The sequence below is a fragment of the Argopecten irradians genome, chromosome 9 (genome assembly GCF_041381155.1).
Source record: "Argopecten irradians isolate NY chromosome 9, Ai_NY, whole genome shotgun sequence".
NCBI classification, from domain to species: domain Eukaryota; kingdom Metazoa; phylum Mollusca; class Bivalvia; order Pectinida; family Pectinidae; genus Argopecten; species Argopecten irradians.
The window spans coordinates 3,452,478-3,474,597 of record NC_091142.1 but is presented as its reverse complement, the minus strand read 5'-3'; the positions used below and the strand labels follow the sequence as shown (position 1 = coordinate 3,474,597).

At 34.1% G+C, this 22,120-nt stretch overlaps 1 protein-coding gene across 3 annotated transcripts in view; it reads left to right on the top strand.

Moving 5' to 3' along the window:
* LOC138331104 (serine/arginine repetitive matrix protein 4-like) overlaps window positions 1-22,120 on the top strand; it is a 131,310-nt gene that overhangs the window by 11,432 nt on the left and 97,758 nt on the right. For 2 of the 3 annotated variants that reach the window (XR_011209656.1, XM_069278562.1), the window contains exons 2-3: window positions 2,804-3,070; window positions 16,368-16,478. The gene's annotated coding sequence lies outside the window, so the exon portion shown is untranslated. Of the gene's footprint in view, window positions 1-693; window positions 848-2,803; window positions 3,071-16,367; window positions 16,479-22,120 lie in introns of those variants that run through there. The other variant, XM_069278563.1, reaches the window with a different exon arrangement.

Genomic DNA, 22,120 nt, shown 5'->3' with positions numbered 1-22,120 from the left:
TTGCAAATACATTGACGTGTCAATGCATATATGAGCAAAAACTTAAAACAATAGAATACGTAAGGTCTGATATTGTTTATTTACCTGGCGTCAGTGAAGGCTGGTAACCAAGTTTGTTTAAATGGTTGACCTTGACCTTCATTTAAGGTTGTGTAAAATCTTAAAAACATTTGGTCCAGGGTAATTGAGGACACTGATCAGGTTTAAGAGGTAACAGAATTTATAACCAAAGAACCTGGAGAAAACCTGTACATTATTGTTACTGACTGATTTAACTACCATATCTGAGTTGCAAAAGTTCTCTAAATTGGAAGAAATAGCTAGTAAATTAAAAAAATATTTTCCATTCAGTATAATGTATATTTAATTATATAGTATATCTGAAACAATTGAATATTCAGAATTTTTACAAAAGAGCGATACCATACATCTAAAATACAATTTAAATGCTTCTGAAGAAATGCTTTATGTTCGACCAGAATACCTACAAGGAACATACAAAGTCTGTTATGGGTTGTGGATTGCGTCAGTCGATGTTTTGGTGACTTTATGACGTAAGCCTTGATGGTAAAAGTTTCCCTATATTAGGTCCACTAAAGTTCCCATAATTATCATCTAATAGGCTTGTAGTCGCATAAAATCTATTTTTAGAAACTAATTAAAAATTATTGAATTTCAGTCGGACCAATTGTTACAGAATTTTATGGTTTTCAAGAAATCCTCCTACACCATTTGATTTGTACGCACACAACCTTTCTCTAAAATATTAATGGAAATCTGTACTCAGGAAATTCCCTTTGACGTCAAAGATACACTGGAGCGCGGCTACAGTTAAACTTATCAAAGCGTAAGTCTCAAAACTCATTCACCAGGCCCAAAAGACAGGTATGGGCTGTTCTAAATCAAAAACTAGACCAGTCCATTATTAAATTTCAGGGGTGAATGAGTTTCTAACTACTCATAACAGTTACATGAATCAGTATTACTGCATCAGTAGCAGAATAGTTAGACTTTGCAAGCCCAAATATGGTCAATTCTTTAATAGTTTTAAGATTGGTTTTGTTTAATTTTCTATATACATGTAATTAGTATCTAATATCAAAGAAACACAATTTAACAAAGCATGACAATTTATTGACTCGTGCCCTATCCGGGCCTCGAACTCACGATCTACGGCACCCAATCGCCTAGCCAAACATATCTGCGCCTTCTACCACTGCGCCACATCCAATTAATATCTGTCATATCAAAAGCTAGAGTCATTGATGGACATGTCAGGTATCGGGTACTAAGAAATAGTGAGGAGTTAATTGTGTAAGTCAGTTTTTCTCTTTCAGAATTTATTGTACTTTCCACGATAATTAGTGAACATGATACAAGATATTGTGTGCTATCTGTTTTACCGAAAACAGATCTAATGAGCTGGTAAAAAAAAACAATGTCAAAATAGAAAGATATAATGTCACAGCTTTAAAACTGGTCATAGTGTCTTTTGACGCAATTATGATTGCTAATTTCCTTGTTTTTATCACCGATGCCCGGTAGGATTATATAACTAAGGAACAGATCCTATCATCAGTCTGTATTATAGCATTACATTGTAGACCTGTCCATGTCAAACATTTCCCTGTACCTGTCAAGCACTATCAGGAATCAGATCTTGATGTCTGGCATCCTGCACATAGACTGCCTGCCGTTATTGGCTGTGTATTGATTGTCTCACCTTGGGGCGTGCTGAGAGAGGTGTTCCGATACATCTGACGTTTAGCCACATCACAAACCATCCTAACACCTGATGTCCGATGTCAGACGAACGCCCATCAATGACGGCAAATTGATTCGGATTAGATAAAAACCAACAAAAATACACAAATCATTCAAAAAACATTCTATTCCTATGCAGTCATAGCTAATGTAAAGGTTCATATATCAGAGCTTTTCTTTCTGGTTTGGGAATTGAGCATATAAATTTATAAATTGGCTTTGAAGTTGAGATGGGGTGTTAATGAAATTTTTTTATGAATAACAAATTTTAAAGATATCTTTGAAAAAATAATAATGAATAGGGTTGTTTGCTTTTTCCTTCATTAGCTTTATTTTCACATGTTGCCCTAAACTAGCTTCCAGACCCAAGGTTGTTGATAAGAATTGCTTAGGTAAATTTTATTACTAGATTATATTATCCCCAAATTTGAATACTAGATTATCTCCCTTAGTTTGAAACTAGGAATCTGACAGGTCAAGAGACAATAATAGTGTAGGGCATTTTAGTGACAGTTTTAATATTTCAGAGATAGGTAGCCTGTCTAAAGTTCACATAAAAAGGTCCATCCATCTCATGTACACACTTCAAAAACTTTGCACAAAATGAAACAAAAACTTTGAATGCAAAAAAAGGATTTTAAGAATATAGGAGGCTCAGGAGTTTTTGTATTGGGATCATGCTTATAGCCAATTAACAATGTAGTAACTTTCTATATCGCCATCTTTGATTGACAGAAGTCTGAACTACCAGTTTAAGACTGAATGGCTGAAGTCTGAATTGATGACAGTTTTAGACTGAATGGCTGTAGTCTGAATTGACAACAGTTTAAGACTGAATGGCTGAAGTCTGAATTGATGACAGTTTTAGACTTAATGGCTGTAGTCTGAATAAATGACAGTTTTAGACTGAATGGCTGAAGTCTGAATTGAGGACAGTTTTAGACTAAGATTGTTTTGATTGTGAATTTGAGGCATGATATTAACTTTGCTTAGTAGATATAAATGCTTTTAAACTTTTTTTCTATCTCTCTATCTGCAGATATAAAGATACTAGCCCATAACACACCATGTATAATGGTATTGGTCTGGACACTGCCAGAGGCAGCGGAACAAACGGTTATGTCCAGCGAAATCTCTCCTTCGTACGAAAACACAAAGATCGAGTGGACTATAAGTCTGAAGAGGAATTGAAAAAGCTTGATCAGGCATTACAGAAACCTCCTAATAAGGAAATTCTTGACCATGAAAGGAAACGCAAGGTGGAACTCAAGTGTATGGAAATGCAAGAACTGATGGAAGAACAAGGGTAAGTAGTTATCTCCTCTTTTCTCCGCAGAATCATTTGAAAAAGACTTTTTCCTTTCAGAGCTTAGGAAGAACAAAAGGGAGTAAATGTCTCTCCTTTCTCTGGAGGAACCCTTTGAAAAAATACTTTGTTTTTTAACTTTTAGAGATTGGGTGGAATAAAAGGGATTAATTATCTTCCCATTTCCTTTATATTATCCTTCGAAAAATACTTAATTTTTTCCCTACAGACCCTAAGAAGAAAAAAAAGAGGAGTAGTTATCTCCCCTTGTTTTCTGAAGAAGTGGAGCAATAACAAGGGTAACCATTTTAACCCTTTGTATTAATGCCATAAATGCTTTTACCCTATTAAGTGTGTGGCCTGATCATCATCTTCATTGATCAGTGAATAGGTAATTGAAAGATAAAAGCACCCATACAGCTGAATTATTCCAATTAATAATAATTATTCTATTTAATTATTTACCATTTTTAAGAGCAAATCGGAGTTATAAACCTATAATGCATGCAGTATGCAAAATATGAAAGACATTGTTGATTACCGTATTTCACCGCAAATAAGACCCCTCCCGCAAATAAGACCCCCCACCTATATTTGACACATTTTCAGACTTAGGGGGGATGTCTGCAAATAAGACCCCCCACCTATTTTTCAGTTTACTGGATGATGGATTTGAGCAATGGAGTAATTAAAGATATCACCAAAATGATTTTGTATCGGAACTTCTTTTTGTTTGTTTTTTTTAATTGGAGGCTATTTTCAGCTAAATACGCCGATATATGTTTCTATGAACACTTCCTATCGGCATGGTCAACACGTTTTAGTGTTCGTACGGCTTGTCATTTTTTACATGAATCGGCAAAGATATTCGTCATTGATGCAGATCGTTTCTGCAGTCGTGGATTCTAACTCAATACAATCATTACCTAAAATATCTACTTAAGGCATTTACAGTTTCAAATATGTTTATTTGTGAACGTAACGTACCTGTAGTTCACGATCAGTTGGAGAAACCATGCTTTACTTTTCGGCCGCCATGTTTTGTTTACGCAGTCAGTATAATATGATTAGCCGCAAAGTTACGTATTTGACTCTGGATACAAAAATACTTGCTACGATGTTACAAACAGCTGCATCAGTGCATGTCGGCATGTTGAAGTTAAATCACGATCGTTTGCTCATTTGGCTGAGACGAATGTACGTAAATTCTTCTGTTTATGAACAAATTTGATATGTAAACGTTTGCAGTGAATTTTAAATAGGCCTGAGTCTGAACGGCGATCGTCCTTCCGATTCACGTGTTTACTAAGACAGAGATGTAGTTGTGATCGTAAACAATAACCTAATTTGAATATTTTTAAATAACTATACGATTATTAAAACTTCTGGATTAAAGTGACATTGCTTATGATGCTGTTTCTTCGTTTTGATTCATTGGTGAATGTCCGCGTGACTCTTGCAAAAATGTGCGTTTCCCTTTCAGACTTACGTTACAACTGCCCTAGTATTGTTTATATTTTAATTTGTCATAATATTTGATTTAATTTTACTCACACGTCTTCATTATTATTATTGATACTTGAACATCTTGCTGTTACCCATCTGTTATACGACTGTTACAACAATGACAGGACATTAAAAAATCTAAGATGGCGACCTCATAGATCGATGTTATCAGGCGGGTTGTCCGCAAATAAGACCCCCCCCACCACTTTTGACCTTTATTTCTTCTCTGGGAGAGGGGTCTTATTTGCGGTGAAATACGGTAATTTTCTTTTCTAACCCTAACAGACTGGTTTTTTAACTCAGAAAGTTTGCGTGATTTATACAAAATATTTACCATTACTTTGAATAAGCTCATATTTCAGACTTTTATGCTCAAGGCCATTTGTTAATAACATTCGAGGAGAACTTTGATGTGTTGTACCAGTTATTTTACTTTGTATTCAAGGAATAAACTAAATAATAAATAAGTTTTACAAATAATACAGTTGGAGAACAAACATCCACTATGTTAAAAGCAATCAATATTGATTAGCACACTGTTGTTATTCAACAGATTTATCTTTTCCAATCAATGTTATTGTCAAACAAATGCAAAATTTTCTAAGCTCATGATTCATTCAAGAAGTAGAAATGCTTTTACATTAACATGTATGCAATGACAGATAAATTCTACTTTTTAAAATAACACTATTGAAGAGAGTTTATGAATGATTAATTCTGCAGTGATTTGTCGGACTCGCTTAGATGAGTCTAGGACTCATTGTTTTACTGTTTGATCAAATTATCAAAATTATGAGTACCCTCTATATCTTTTTGTTCTGGGTCTAATCAAAATTTGAAAATTAATTTGGTTACCTCCCCTTTCTTCCAAATTTGAACATTTTAATCTGGCTATCTCCCTTTTTCTCCAAATTTAAAAATCATTCTGGTTATCTCCCTTGTCCTTCCAAATTCAAAAATTAATCTGGTTATTTCCCTTATTTTTTCAAATTTAAAAATCAATCTGGTTATCTCCTTTAGTCTTCCAAATTATAAGAATTAATCTGGTTATCTCCCTTATTCGTCCAAATTTTAAAATGAATTTGGTTATCTCCCTTATTCTTCCGAATTATAAAAATTAATCTGGTTATCTCCCTTATTCTTCCAAATTTGAAAAATAATCTGGTTGTCTCCCTTGCTCCTCTAAATATCTCATCAATCAAATCTAGATCTGCTCTGATTGGATAGTAATGTCTGTCCATCTGTTGCCTAGCAACCTGTAAATAAATTTTATTTACTTACAGTTGCTTGTTGAATTTAATGGTGTTAACTTTGGTAATCTGCAATGTTTCCTGATGGTGGAAGATTAGATGTGAGAAGTTTGTATTAGATTAATAGTATAAATACAGACTGAAACCTAAAGCCTAATGTCGGGAAGGCCTCAAGTAACAAAACGAAACGCTAGTCAACTTAACTAGGACTTAAAGTTCATCTTAATAACTAGTCATAGTTAGGCTTCAACACTGTCATTGTGTATTGCACAAAAATGTAGAATGAGATATTAAAAAAAAATATATATAGACAAATTTTAAGGTGATAAATGAAAAGAATTTAATAAAAAATATTGCACTAGTCAGCCTAACATGAAGAGCATCGATTCATAGACAAATGGGTCTGAATTTTGTAAAAAATTGGTTTAATTTGAGTCTGATATAAGTTGTTAAATCCTATAATGTAGTGTGTGATAAGTTCAGAGTGAGGAAACTGCTGCACGTCACATACTGACAGCTGTGACGTAAGCTCAATGTCAGGCGTTCTGTTCCAATCACTCTTGGGTGACCGTCGCCAAGGAGAAAATTAAATTTGAAAGACTTGTTTCATTTACATGCAAAGTGGGTTTTTTTCTGTGGAGTCTGTTTTATCTGTTCAAGAATAGTAGATTATCCTTCAAAAGATGCTTTTAATTGAAAAAGAAACAGAATTTGTATTTAATTTGTAGACTTGTGGTTTCTTCAATTAAAGAACAGGTGATTGAAATTACATTGCTCTGTATAAATAGTCATTCCACAGAATCCTATCTAGCTGTCACCTTGGTGTGTTGTGTGTCTTAGTGTTGGTAGTATTGACTATCACATTTGTCTTGATTAGGTTTATTTTGTTAAGTATTCTTCTATACCCTCCAAGTTCACTTCCTTAACATCCAAAGTCACCTCCATAACAGCCAAGGTCATTTCCATAACAGCAAAGGTCACTTCCATAACAGCCAAGGTCACTTCAACAATAGCCAAGGTCATTTAAGTGCATGAATGTACTATCTAGGTTTATACAAGTTGGAAAAAAGCCAGAGTACCCTAAAAAACACATTACCAGTACCATAAATACCTGGCTTTCAAGCCTGTGTCAGAATAACATGAAAAAATTTTATTACATTATTTATTACTATTGTAATTTGCTTTAGAAAGAATTCTGGAATATAAATCATCATTATTACATCAATATTCCTGTCAGAGTAAAATTAACAACTATTATTTTATGATATATTTATGAATATTAAATATGTGTTACATTAATAAGGGCATAAATTCGAAGTGCAAAACACTTCTAAGGTAACACATACATGAAAAAAATCAATCTTCAAATTTCATTGTTTACCCACTGTAAAAAAAAACCATCAGCGTTAATGCATTGCTTTGAAGTCAGCTCATTATATAATCAAGCGGTTCAAACGCTTTCATGATCTGACGAACGTAATCTTCATCAAGCAGAAGCTCAGTGCTATTGCTCTTTATTTGCAAGCGTTCAAGTGACAGACCATCTTCTAATATAATAATATAAGCTAACCAAGAACGGAATATCTGTTACAGAAATAAAAATTACTTCCTTCTCTTGTGTGGATTTCCTTCAAAATTTGGGGTTAATGGTTACCGAAGCCTTCAGTCATATTACTTATATGTCAGGGCCAAATTCATATAGATTCATTAAGTTATTTTCTCCCTTATATGTCACAGAACTGGAACAAACCAAATCTACTCAATAACTGTCCATGTGTGCTAGATCTGATTACCATGTTGCACAGTTACCACACACGGATGTAAATGGCAATCCTTTCTCTCTTTTATGGTTTTAATGCAATTTATCCATTCCACTCGCCCTACTCGTATTATTGTATGTGGAATATTATAGGCAGTAAACAGAAAGGGCTGCTAGTCCATTATACACCCTGCATTACACCAGCTGAAAGTTTATACTAAATTCTCAGGAACTAACAAAATTAACTTATGCGATTTAAACGATCGTCACTTATTTGGTTAGGTTTATATCGGTTAATGCTTATAAATGTATATCTGGTTTTCATCACCACCCCCGAGGTGTCTGATCCCCTTCCCCATCCCCCACCCCGATCGTGAGGTGTCGTCACCCGCTTCCCTCCCCCACAAGAACACCAACTCCTGATTAAGTTAATGGCAATTAGATTTCTGTTAATTTAGATTAGTTATATTGATGTTGTTTTTTTTTTAATTTAACACCTCCTAAATATACTTAAAACCCAAACATAGGTTTTCTCCCAATGCATTGTTACATGGTGCATGTATGTATCCAACAAAGATGCTGGATTTTAGGACACTTCTCAATTCGTTTATGATGACTAATAAAATTATGATGAACTCTTCAAGATATTTCAATAAAATTCAGTAATTTATTGATTATGCATACAGAGGAATCTGATTATATGGTTAGTTGCATGGCAGTCTTTCAATAGAAAAATGCAAATAACTATAAATAAAGAATTCCAGATGGAATATTTCAATTCACTTTGATCTGTCACACATGTGAATAGGCACATATACATTGTTATACATATTCATTTAGAAACTGACAACACATGTAAAAAATGTTAATTTAAAAAAAGAATTCCTTATAAAACAAAACAAAACAAAAAAGACCAGATTTTGTTTTCATAATTTTCCAGATTTTGTATTTGAATACAAGCAGAGGTCATGGTAAATTGATTCAAATACATGGAGTTGAAATACAATGATGAAGTAGGAAAACTCAGGACTAAACAACCTGAAGCATACAAGCAAATTATTTAGATAATGGTTAGGGAGATAGTTGGAGTCTTCTGTATATTAGATCTAGAAATAAAGTCTTCTCAGTCTGTTGTTTAGGAAGCTCAATGTCTCCATCGTCTAAAACAACATATTAAGGATGAAGGACTGCTTAAACTATTTTATTTTTTTAAATGATTATGTGAAGTAAAGATAAATTCAGAACATCTCGTTAATTGGCAAACCCCAATTCTCTATAATTGGGATATGTATATATTCGGCAATTGATTATAACTTTGTTGTGGCATCCTGATGATCAGTTCTCTAATCGACGGGGGTTGGGGAACATACTTAAGAATGGTTATATATAATTAGGATGATAAAGACAATGCTAACAACAAATAGAAGCTACTCTAAAAATAAAATGGTATAATTGTCCTATATATATACAATTCCTATTGATTTTGTCTATTAAACGATTATTGCATTGATAAAATACCAGGCAGTTCTATACAATACCGAGCCAGCTATCATTAACAATTTGAATTGCTTTACTTTGATCTATATTGTAATGTAAAAACCAAACTTGGATTCTTGATAGTTGAAGTTTAATTGTTACCGCTAATTCTCAGAAAGTACTGAAGGGATGTGCCCGCAATTCCATATATATCAGATCCTTTTGGACCATTGTTCTGTATATTGTATTTTGAGACATAGACAGACCACCATATTGGGTTTTGAAGTTTGAAAAGCAGAGATTGTCAGTACATAAACCATTCAATTCTTGGGCGTCAAGATCCCTCTGGGATCACTTGTTATTTGTATAAAATATGTGATTGGTGGAAATTTCGTTTACTTTTAATGACTGGTATTGATGTGTTGTGTGGACGTTATTGAGAAGGAATCGTCATAATCTTGTAAAATGAAGGTCCCAGCGGTGGAGTAACTATCAGTCATAATGACAAGAAAACCTCCCAGACAATAACATAACGTGACCTTATCTGATGAAAGGTACAAAACTCTCAGCGAATTTCTCTATAATATCCCGACATGGTGTAAAGTTTATCCTGATGACTACTGTTTACAATAGAGTTGTTTGTTGTCATTGTCCCACTATTTAATACCATTTTACCTTTACTTTAAAGATGCTCCACCGCTTTCAAATAGTGTTTTTCTCAAAAAAAAAAGGAGCAGATGAATTAATATTTTTCTTCAGTTACAAAAATTACTTACTTTACACTATTATCACCATTGAAAAGTTTGAGCTTTGAATTTAACTTCATGATAAAAATATTAAAAATGATTAATTGCATCCCAAAAAAAATCTGTGGCACTATATCCTGTATGGAATGAAATACTGATTGTGCATGCACCAAAGGCAAAGTAAGTTATTTTATATTATATTTTGTGTTAATTAGACATATATATTCATAATTAAACACCAATATTGTTCAAATGATGAGTATCGTTTATGCTCTGTCGGTGGTGGAGCATCTTTAAAGTTTACTCATCATTTGAACAATAACTGATGCTTATTCGATCATGTATATAAATTATGTGTTTAATTAACACAAAATAAGAATATGAAATAATATGCTTTGCTTTTGCATTGGTGCATATGCAATCAGTACTTTATTCCATGCAGGGCATTAAAGTCATGGAGTTTTTTTTTGCAATTGATTATTTGTTAATATTTGTATGTTGAAGTGAAATAATAAGCTTAATTGTGGTAATGGTGTAAAGGAAGTAACTTTGTAACCGCAGAAAAATACTAATTCATCTGCGCCTGTGTTTGATAGAGAAAAAATACTTTTTATCGGTGGTGGAACATCTTTCAAGTTGTATGGTCTATAACTTTCGCTCTTTTTATCATAGTGAAAACTGTTTATGTTTTATACAAATTTTTCTCCGTCTGTCTGAGTTTTAAACGTTCTAGTTTTACCTCTTTTATTAATTTCTAGCACTGGAAGTATTTTTAATCATAGAATTAAAAAATCTTTTTAACATGGACAAGTGAAAAATAGGCTCGAAAGATGCCAAATCATTCCGAACTCTTCCGAACACCGTCGCTACAATCTCGAAGTAAAAAGAGAGTTGTGAAACCAAGAGAAATGTCAACAATTTTTCATAAACAAAACATGTGGTCAACCTCAGCAGACTGGATATACAAAAAATATAATGCTCGCACATAACAATATTTGATACACACAATATTTTATGGCAATGTGTAAATTGGATGGTTCAAATACTCGCTCTGTGGACATATACCAGCACGATTTGCTCATATTAACTAGAAGGAAAACGTAAACAAACACATGTGCGCTTACGCTAGTTACCTAACTAACCACATGCAGGTCGTTTCTAACATGAGCCACGTGATACGATTCGGAATTCGACAAAACCCGAAGTCACTGAACATGGTGGTGATTGAAGGCGCTTTAAATATTCAAAACCAGGAATATATGATACCTAGATTTTGGCTCTCTTATAGGCTGATATATTCTTTTGGGGAGCTAAATCATCAAGTTACATGTCAATGTTTAAATATCAAATGTTGAAATTACATATCGTTACAGTGAAATTAGCAGCAGTATAACTTTAAAAACAAGTCTACCAAAGATCACAATAACATTTTCAGTGTTATTTTATTTTAAAACATCACAGCATAATCTTGTTAGAAATTCTGTACAATAAAACAACGAGATTAAGCTGCGATGCAATAAAATAAACAAACATTTATTTTCAATACAGCTGACAGTATCACCTTTCTGCCCTTCCAATGTCTGTATTTGGTTTTGTGAATATTAAAATCTTTCTTGCAATTTTCCTGAACGATTTATTTCCTTACAGGTCATGAAGTACTCAGAATTCAGTTAGTGTATCCATCAAGTCTATAAACATGATGATTTTAGAGAAAATAACCTCAATAAAGAAGTACATTTTGGATTTATATAAACATTTCAACCCCAGTGAATTTCTTTTCAAATATCGTTAGCCATTTATTTTCATAATGGTAATTTTTTTTGTGATTTTGACTAAAAAACTAGAAAAGAATTTTTTTAGCATTTCTTTTAAGATTCATGATTACAAACTTTAAGGATATATTGTATTATATATTACATTTTTCAATAATTTATTGATAAAAAGTGTTAAACATCATCTCGGTGACATCCATATAAATAGTTATCTCCCTTTGGTAATACCCGTAAATTTGGCTTAAGACATAAAGTTATCTCCCTTTGGTAATATGCCATAAATTTGGGTAAAGATATAAAGTTATCTCCCTTTGATAAATCTTGGTTATTACCATGTATTTGTCACCAAGGATCATCCAGTAGGGGAGATAATTAAGTTTGTATGGTAATTATGAGATACCTGGTGTTATGTATGTTAAGTGTCAGTGTCAACCATTAATCTCACACATCTCCGTTGTAAAATATGTGTCACATCACAGGAAACATTCTTACTATATTCAAATTGACGTAGTTTAAAGCCCAATTACATTTCCACAAAGGCAATAGGTTGTGACTCTCCCAGCTTTCTGGTATACTGATCCCGGTATAAGGCCAAGTTTGTAGTGTCAGCAAGATCTATTCAAGTCTGTAACGACATTGCAAACCTTATGCAAGTCATCTGCTAAATAAAAACAACATTTCAATATGATTTAGAAACATTTTCACTAAACATAGTTTGTAAAGAGCTCCCACTATATATTTTTAAGTTATACGGATACTAATCATAAGTTGTTGATGAAAGAAATTCAAAATCAATGAGAACTGGTGTTTTAGTTGTGCTAACCAGCCTAAGAACTGGCTCGGCTGCACAGTCACTTGTCTGCTGCCCCCTGTGACATTATCACTGGCATCATTGTATAAACAATTGTAATCCCGATTCTATTAGCTATCCTCGTCTATTGGCAGTCTCGCTGGCCAACTAGTCGCTACAGTAATGGTGTTTCCGAGCTCTGTCGTGATACAGACACGATATAGAATATGACATGAGTTGTGTATAGATATGATTTTATTTTTTACAGAAGGAGACAATGGTGTAGAAGTAATGAGATAAAAACTTAGAATGGTCGCCCTGTGTAAAGTCTGTGTTTACTTCAAATGACGTTAGCGAGATGCAGATTAGTCTGTTATATTATGGATGATTGAATATTAACTTGATGCAAACAAGGGTTTTTTGGTTTATGATTATTGAATTCATGTGGAAATGAAGGAATGGCAGAAGTTTCCTAGAAATCCTGTACTTAAATAAAAAACTAAGATGGTTACAAGGGACAATCTGTGGATCAAACAATGTACAGTAAGATTTAATGTCTTAACTGGATGTCATCAGGATCAGCATATTTGGTCAATTTAGACAGGTATCCGGATTATACAGGTTTTAATTACTGTAATTAAGAAGGAAATTGCAATACAGTATATTAGCTGGAATAGAAAGGAATCCAGATTGGACAAGGGTCGGTTTTGAGAGTTTTTAACACTGTACCTACTTGTTGAATGAAGACTACTTTCATGGGTGATGAATCTGACCTGTGAGACCCCTTTACTTCAAAACAATTCTTTGTGCATCGCTAAAGGAAACTGCAGAAATTGTTTATTAAATACATAAATAGCCAACAAATTCTCACAAAAGTTTGCAAACAAAATATCTTTCATACCTTTATGAAATTTAAAAATTGTGACATCAATGCCAAATTTAAAAAAAAACTGCTTACAGAATTTGAGTTGAGAATATTTAGAAGTATTAAAAGGGCCTAATCTATGGCTCTCAGATTTAGACAAATTTTGGGTTGAGTTTGTACTTTGGCAAATCTGAGGAGCCAATACTTTGCGTGCATTCTCTGTTGTAATCCTGGTTTGATAGGAGCCAGTTGGTTTAAAGCTCTGGTACCACAGACAGTTCAACATCATCTGATTTCTCTTTTTGTTATAAAATCCAGAACCATTTAGATTAAATTAATTGCAGAATCATTTCTCCGAGATGACTAACCAACTGTCCAAGAGAGTCTTGAGACATCACAGAGGTTGGATGGTCTACAACGGCGCTTAACTCAGAGACAATAAGATTTCAGACATTTCTCTCTGGTTCTAACTCGGAGTTTGTTAATATCATAAAGATTCTAAATCAAATTCTGGAGCGTTTCTTCTTCAAGTTATAGTATCATGCGTTACAAATGCTGTACTCCTTGAGACAAGATTCTGACCTGTTCTAGCTTTTGTACATAAAGAGTACATACAGGCATTGTTAATATTTCCAGACATAACAAGTTATTTTATTGAATAAAGATTATTCCTTTGTATTGATAAAGAAAATAATTTTGATTTCTTATCTTTTCTGTATTCTGGAAATATGTGCAGATATGTATTGCCTTTATAAGAAATAGTTGAAAAACAAAAATTATTAAAATTTTCAATCAAATGTTTGATAGCTGCCTAATGCATACCATGAAAAATAAAAACAAATAGGGTAGAAAAATATTACGACATTGTTAATTAAATGCTTGATTAAACACCCTGATAATTTTCTCAAATGTACCAGTAATTTTGATTTTCATTGAAATATTAAACGGAGAGAAGAGGTCAGGTTTCCTAAAATAGCTTTAGATGTTATGTGGACTAGACTAATTCAAAAACAGATTGTTCTTTTTTAAGGATTAGAAAATTTAAATGTAATACAAGTTGAGTAAGATCTGCAAAATATTTTTCAAAAAGTCCAATGTAATATTTTTTTTATCTATAACAATAGCTTCAAGGATGATATCAGTGAGTCTCAGCTGCAGAGTGTCAATGATTTTGGATTATTGTGTTAAGGTCTTTGCAAGCCTAAGGGCAAAGTCTTAAATTGAGTTTTTGATGTGGACTTGGAATATCAGGAAAATATTTCTGTATCAAAACTTCATTCAGAAATCTTCTTGAAAAAGAAAGGACCCTTAATGAACCATAAACATATGTTATATTCCTGATGTAACACATATGCAGGGTCGGTGCCATAAGTTACATCCATCTAAAGTACTGGTGTGGTATATAGGCATTAATTATGTAGATATCAAGTTCTCCCATACTTGACAGGGTTATCCCGTTGCTAGGGAAAAGATAACTCTGTCGAGGTAGGGAAAAGATAGCTCACACACACTAGACTGTGACGTCATCAATACATGCGGCCACCATTTTAACGCACAGTGACGTTCATCTCCACTGAAATTTCATCATTTCTTGTTAAAGTATGGTAGAAAAAGAAACCTACATGGGCCAGTCAGGTGGACCATAGGGATATCTCAACTCTCGTAAAAGATTTTGTTCATCAACTCTTGGCAAGCCTAACTTTCTGTCCACTTGATAGACCCATGTAAGATTCTATTAATCTTACTTGTTTCTTAGGCTATTCAAGTTTAGATGTAATAAAGATCAAAGACTGCATTTGTTAGGTCATCTGACCCTTAGGGTCAGGATGACCTATTGTCATTATGCACCATCCGTCGTCGTGCGCCGTCCACAGAGTTCAAATAGGCTAAAATCTTTAAACGACTTCTTGAGAATAACTAGGACCCAAAAGATCTGATATTGGGTCTGTGAAATGCTTGGATGGAGAGCTACCAAGTTCGTTCAAATGAATGACCTTGATCTTCATCCAATGTCACAGGGGTCAAATAGGCTGAAATCTTGAAATAATTTTTTGTGAATAACTAACAGAGAGCCTAGAGACCTGATATTATAATGGGCCTGTGATATGCTGGGATGAAGGGCTACCATATTTTTTTTTTTTAAATGACCTTGATCTTCATTCACAGGGGTCAAATAGTCTAAAATCTTTAAACTGACATGTTTATAGTCAGATGACCGTTAAGGCCCATGGGCTTCTTGTTAATGCCTGCTGTCGAAATGTAAATAATACTTTGCATGGCAATTATTTGTAGTCTTGAATTAGAGCAGTTGTTAACGTTTTTAAGATGTCATTAAAAGGAAGTTGCCAATGTTCAGGTCATGCTTACAGGGTTTGGAAAAAAAGTACAGAGATTTGGGCATATAGATCTCAATGACATCAATTTGTTTCACTATACAGTAACCCTGGCAAAACAGGATCCATGTTAAAATGAAGTGTCTCTAATTAACTTTTGGACTGTTTATGAATAACGCATCAATGTTCATGAAAAAATTGTTCATAAACTTTACATGAACAGTTCATGAGTCATATGAATAGATAATTCATCAATTAATTGATTGTTTACTAGAATTGCAAACTTTAATGGATGTTTTGGCTTATTAAAAATAATTATTTTTAGAAAATATATTATGCTAGTTTTACTTAAAGATTTTCATAATATTTTGCTCCTTTGTTTCTCAAAGATACACAGCGGAAGATTTTCATAATATTTTGCTCTTTTGTTTCTGAAAGGTACCCAGCTGAAGATTTTCATAATATTTCGCTCTTTTGTTTCTGAAAGGTACCCAGCTGAAGATTTTCATAATATTTTGCTCTTTAATTTTGTTTCTGAATTTTGTTTTCTGAAGGTACCCAGCTGAAGATTTTCATAATATTTTGCTCCTTTGTTTCTCAAAAGATACACAGCGGAAGATTTTCATAATATTTTGCTCTTTTGTTTCTGAAAGGTACCCAGCTGAAGATTTTCATAATATTTTGCTCTTTTGTTTCTGAAAGGTACTCAGCTGAAGATTTTCATAATATTTTGCTCCTTTGTTTCTCAAAGATACACAGTGGAAGATTTTCATAATATTTTGCTCTTTTGTTTCTGAAAGGTACCCAGCGGAGGAAAGTTGAAAGTAAGGTGTCAATGTTCAGGACTATGCTGATCAACAAGAAGGCGTGTCAGAATCCACAGTGGAGAAAGATGAATTCGGACGACCAATGTAAGTCGATATTTATTATTACCGTCCGTCAACATTTCCTATAAATATCGCTACTTGTCCTAGAGTTCCTGCATGGATTTGTAACCAAATTTGGCCACAAACATCCTTGGGGGAGGGGGAACTTGTAGTTGGCTCTGACTGAGGGGCGGGGCGCCATATAAGTAAAAAATCCTTTAAAATGCCTTTTGGGTCCTAAGTTTGGCATGGATTGTAACTGACCCCCCAGGGGCCTATCCCCCAGGGGGGCGGGGTAGAGAAATCCCATCATAGCATGGATTGGGAAATAGAGGTAAATCCTTTAAATCGCTACTTGTCCTAGAGTTTGGGCATGGATTGTAACCAAAATCAGCCGTCAAACATCCATTGGAATTGTAACCAAATTTGGCCACAGTGATAAATTTGGCTTTATATAAATCGTACTGTCGTCAAACAAAATTGGCCACAAACATCCTTGGCAGAACTGTAGTGCATCCCCCAGTCAATCAGTCCTATATTGTAACCAAAATCACCAATCCTCTTAAAATTTTGGCTCTGACCCCCCCGGGCATGGGGAAATAGAGGTAATCCCTGTAAATCGCTACTGGTTTCGTAGAAAGAATGTACCCAAATTTGGCCCACAAACATCCTTGATCCTGGTATATATGGGATAAATAGAGGTAAATCCTAAGCACTTGTCCTATCATGGAATGTAGAAAGGGAACAGAACTTGTATTAAAGTTGGCTCTGGCCCCCGGGGGCAAGGAGGGGCGGGCAACAAAAATAGAGAGTAAATCCTTCGCTTAAATTTGTGAATGGAATGTACCCAATTACACCATTGCACTACACAGAACTTGTATCAACATTGCCCCACAAAACATCCCCAAAAATGATGTTTCAATAACAAAGTGATGGCAGCCTAATATCCTAACAATGATCATGGTGACAAATCGTCAATTATATAATTGGTTTATGACGACCGCACATTTGTAGGAGTTTTATATGACAGTCATTAGGGGGTGTGAACAACTGGTCACATTACACAATATATATATAGAGGCAAACTAAATGTCAGCTAAACACTCTGATACAAGTGTGACATTTCGTTTAAGTTATTGTTTTACAGTAGTGAAGTGAAGTCCAGCACGATGTTTGCACGTCTCAAGTTTCTTTGGTTGATATTTCTCATTAGAACTAAATTTTACAGCGTTATGTGATGCCATATGATTGTCTCTTGATACTGTCCTGGTGTAGATAAAGGCAAAATATACATTTTGTCTATCTTAGAGATTTCTGTGCACAGGAAAATCTTGTTTGACTTGATAAAGGGTCGAGGTGGAGTAGGTGGATGGAGGAAAGCCAGAGTACCCAGAGGCAAAAACTTTGACCAGCAGGCAGTACTTGACAACAGTAGCTGGCTGGCCCACATGGGATTTGAACGTACGATCCAGAGGGCCAGCAGGGCTTGACTGGTATATATCGGTACAGTTGTAATTTTACATTGTACTTGACAATATAGTGTCACTGACACAAGGATTTGTGTCGGATGTAAATGTCAGGGCGGGCAGGTGTGTAACGGTTAAGCCACTCGCCTTTCACCTAGATAGCGGGGGTTCAACCCCAGACACAGACATGAAAAGGTCTAGGATCACCTGCCCAATCTCATGGGTTTTTCTTAATTTCTGCGGGCACTCCCGTTTCCTCTTACTCTAAAACTACTCTCACGCGTTCATCAAAAGTGATTGGTATAAGTTACACAACTTTTTCACAATCGATGTAAAAAGGGTCATAAATGAAAAAATAGGCATGAATTAAGTTGCCAGCTGCAATGTTATTATCTATGGGAATTCTGCAGGGTTTCCTCCTACGTCAGCCTCTTTCCCCTTCCTGCAAATTTTTTGTAACGATTTGAGTTGAGATTTAATACAAACAATTCAATATGCACCAATTTAAACCAATTATTCTGGTCCCCTTAATTAATTTAAAAGATTTCTTAAAATGAAAAATTAAAAAAGTCTTAATATTCTATGTCTTTCATTCTGTATAAGATCTTTATTTTAGTTCTTATTGCATTAATAATTCTATATATTAAGTAACATAAGACAATAATTACTTTAGTATCAAGAGATGTGGGTTTTTTAACATTTTCAAAATCTCATTTCATTAGTTTTTAACTAAGCTAAGAAGCTAAGAATTGATGCATTAAAGTGTTGAGTGTATAATATAAGGCTAGTTCATTAGGAGAATTATTGTAAAGTTAGTGACATTTAGATGGGTGTTTATGCAGAGAACCACTATTGTAGATGAGGGACTTGTAAAAGCCTTGTAATTTATTTTCTAAAGGGCATTGACATTTTAAAGAATGTTTATTGGGGCATTTATTGACGCTCAATTTACCGTCCTCCATATTACCATTGTCAGTGAAGTTTTCTGCATTTAAATTTTATCTCTTCACTGCCTTATTCTAAAGTACATCATCAAAATCAAATTCTAACTTGATTTAGAGCACTTGTGGAAGTGACATTTAAGACTTTTTTTTTGAAAACTCCACAATTTTTCGGAAAATGACATAAAATTTAACTGTTCTCTTATTTGACAATCTCACTAATGATTTTATGTACTACTACGAAACTCCATCTCCAAATAAACCAATTGGCTGATTATCCCGCGGGGAGGCCATAACTCTGAAATAGAGTCTTGTACCATGAAATACATTTCTGTTGTTGAAACTGGATGCTTGCAATAAACTTGCTTGCAAAATGAGTTCATGCAATATTAACAGAGTGTCATTTTATGTACTCATACTTTCACTATTGAATGCCGGTTTCTTTCTCTCAATGTCTCATTGGGTGCCAGTATACATAATGATATACTGTTTTAAATCTTGTTGTAAGCTTGATGTCTTCGCCCTTCTTTAAAGATGTCACAAAAATTGCATCTGTGTGACAATTAGTTAAAGTTAATAACGAAATATACAAATCCTGAAAATTGACAAGAGCGTTTGACATCTGCAATGAATGTACTGGAAATGACACAACTATATGATATGAGATCTGCTGTCACATTTGGCTATGTAAGTAATACATTTGATCTTGAGACTTGATTCATGGTAAAAAAAAATATGCCATCAACAGTAAAAAACCAAACAAAAATTATAAGTGGAATGTAAACCACTGATTTGGCAAGTAACTTCACAAAGGCATTGATTTAGGTGTGTTTGTCAGGTTTACATGTTCTCATTTACCCCTGAAGACACATTTAGACTCTCCTAAATCAAAGACTAGAAGAGTCCATTATGAAATTTCATGGGTAAATGAGTTAATTTGGCTGCCAAGTTTTTCTGGAATAATTACCACCAGCATACAAATAACTTAAATGATAAGAAATTGTCACAAACATTAAATATCACTGCATATCGTGTATAAATCACTGTATTATTATCAATAAATAAAAGCATTTATTTCTGATGTGAATTTACAACAGGATGTTTCCTTTGTCAGACGTAATTCCGCATTAAGTTGGGACCAACATTCTGACCAGACTGTAGAAGGAATTACCATACACTTATATTTTACCAAACCACACTGATTCCCATACACAAGTGACACAATGATGTGATGGAAATAACCTTGGCCATCATATGGATGCAGATCACGAACTAATCGGAGGATAAATACAACTCGGTTCTTTGTTTAACATGGGATTTGGATGATTTGCGAGACAAAACGGAGGCCTCGTGAAGAGTTAGGAGACTTTTATATGTTTCATGCTTCTACAGGGGTTATTCCTGAGGCAGCCATCGCAACAGTTAATTATTGGTCCACAGCACAATTCTCTTTGTTTAGCATTAACAATAATAATATTCTATGTAAAAAGCTCCCAGATAGTTCTATAACAGGCACCAGGCTTATTTTGTTACTGCTGTTTTAATTTCATCTCTAGTTTGGAATTCTCTATAAAATGTGATTTATACTGCAATGAATTTCGTATTAAGAGATGTCAAGGCTACAGAGTAACTTTATTGACCTTCAGCTGCAGTAAATCAAAATTTTTATCCAAATTTTCTTTTTTATTACATTTATACATTAAATACAGGTTTAAAACAGACTGGTATAATGTATATATACTAGGCAACAAGTTAAACTGATATGTTCATTACTAATTCTCAAAACCTTTGTTATCATTTGTAAAGCTATATAGTATATACAGTGAAACCTGTCTTTAGCGACCACTTTTGTATACAGACCACCTGCTTAATAAGACCACTCTCTTATGATCCCAAAAGTCCATGTATAATACAACCTGTGTATTTTTATGGCTGCTTGTTCCTTAGGTGGTCTTTTATAGACAGGTAAATTGACTGTAATCTATATAGGAAATATTGTTTCCATGGTTGAATTCAAAACCATCACCATTAAAATGTAAAATATTAACAATTTATACAATGTTAGAATCCAATACCTAGACCAACCTGAAATGTTCTATAGCCATGAAATATACTCTGAAAGTTTGAACCTATGAACATTTCATATATAATGAAAAAGGTCAATGTCTACATTGAACTGCCCTGTGAAGTGCAAGAGTGGACTGCCCAGTGGTCAGGAATGTCTGCCCAGTGGTCAGTGATGTCTGCCGAGTGGTCAATAATGTCTATGTTGCCCACATGGTCAATAATGTCTGCCCACATGGTCAATAATGTCTGCCCAGTGGTCAGTGATGTCTTCTCTGCTGAGTGGTCAGTGATGTCCAATGACAGGTGCTCTCAAATGCAGATGCCTGTTGGTGCTTGTCCTGAGATTAAGGTAAACTGTTTTGTCTGGAAAAACAACAAAAACAATTGACAATCACATCAGGGGATGCTAGCCTGCTGATGAAGTCACTGGAAACTGTCACCGCTGACCGCAGCTTGGTCAATTTAACAGTTCTGTCATGTATAGCTGGTGTAAGGCCTGGTCTGCCATTTGCCCTAAAACACTACGTCTCACCTTTGTTTAGCGGAAACAATAGAAACAAAACAATAGAATCGTTTAGTGTGTCTTGATTTGACGAGAGATTGCTGTAAAAGGAAATGTCAGCTGAAGATGAGATAATAAAGAAAGTTTGTCACATTGTACCTGATGTAGCCACTTTGTAGCGATGCTCTTGGCTTGCTCGCATTTTAGTCATTTCATGAAATATAGTTTATTCTTTATTAAACTTAGAAAAAATATTAATAAAAGAAAAAAAAAAACAATAAAAACTCAGTAGGATTATAAAAAAAAAAATCATTTTTCTTGCCGAAGCAGTATGTAAAACTCCATGAAATAAATAAACAAATGTCACCTGTGTTCGAGAATTAAAGCACATTACAGACACATTGATCACTGTAATGATGTGAATCACGGACTATCTGTTGTGATATTGTTTATCCATATGTGTTGTCATTTGTTGGTATCATAAATAATTACCTTGATTCATGGTAAAAAAAAAATATGCCATCAACAGTAAAAAACCAAACAAAAATTATAAGTGGAATGTAAACCACTGATTTGGCAAGTAACTTCACAAAGGCATTGATTTAGGTGTGTTTGTCAGGTTTACATGTTCTCATTTACCCCTGAAGACACATTTAGACTCTCCTAAATCAAAGACTAGAAGAGTCCATTATGAAATTTCATGGGTAAATG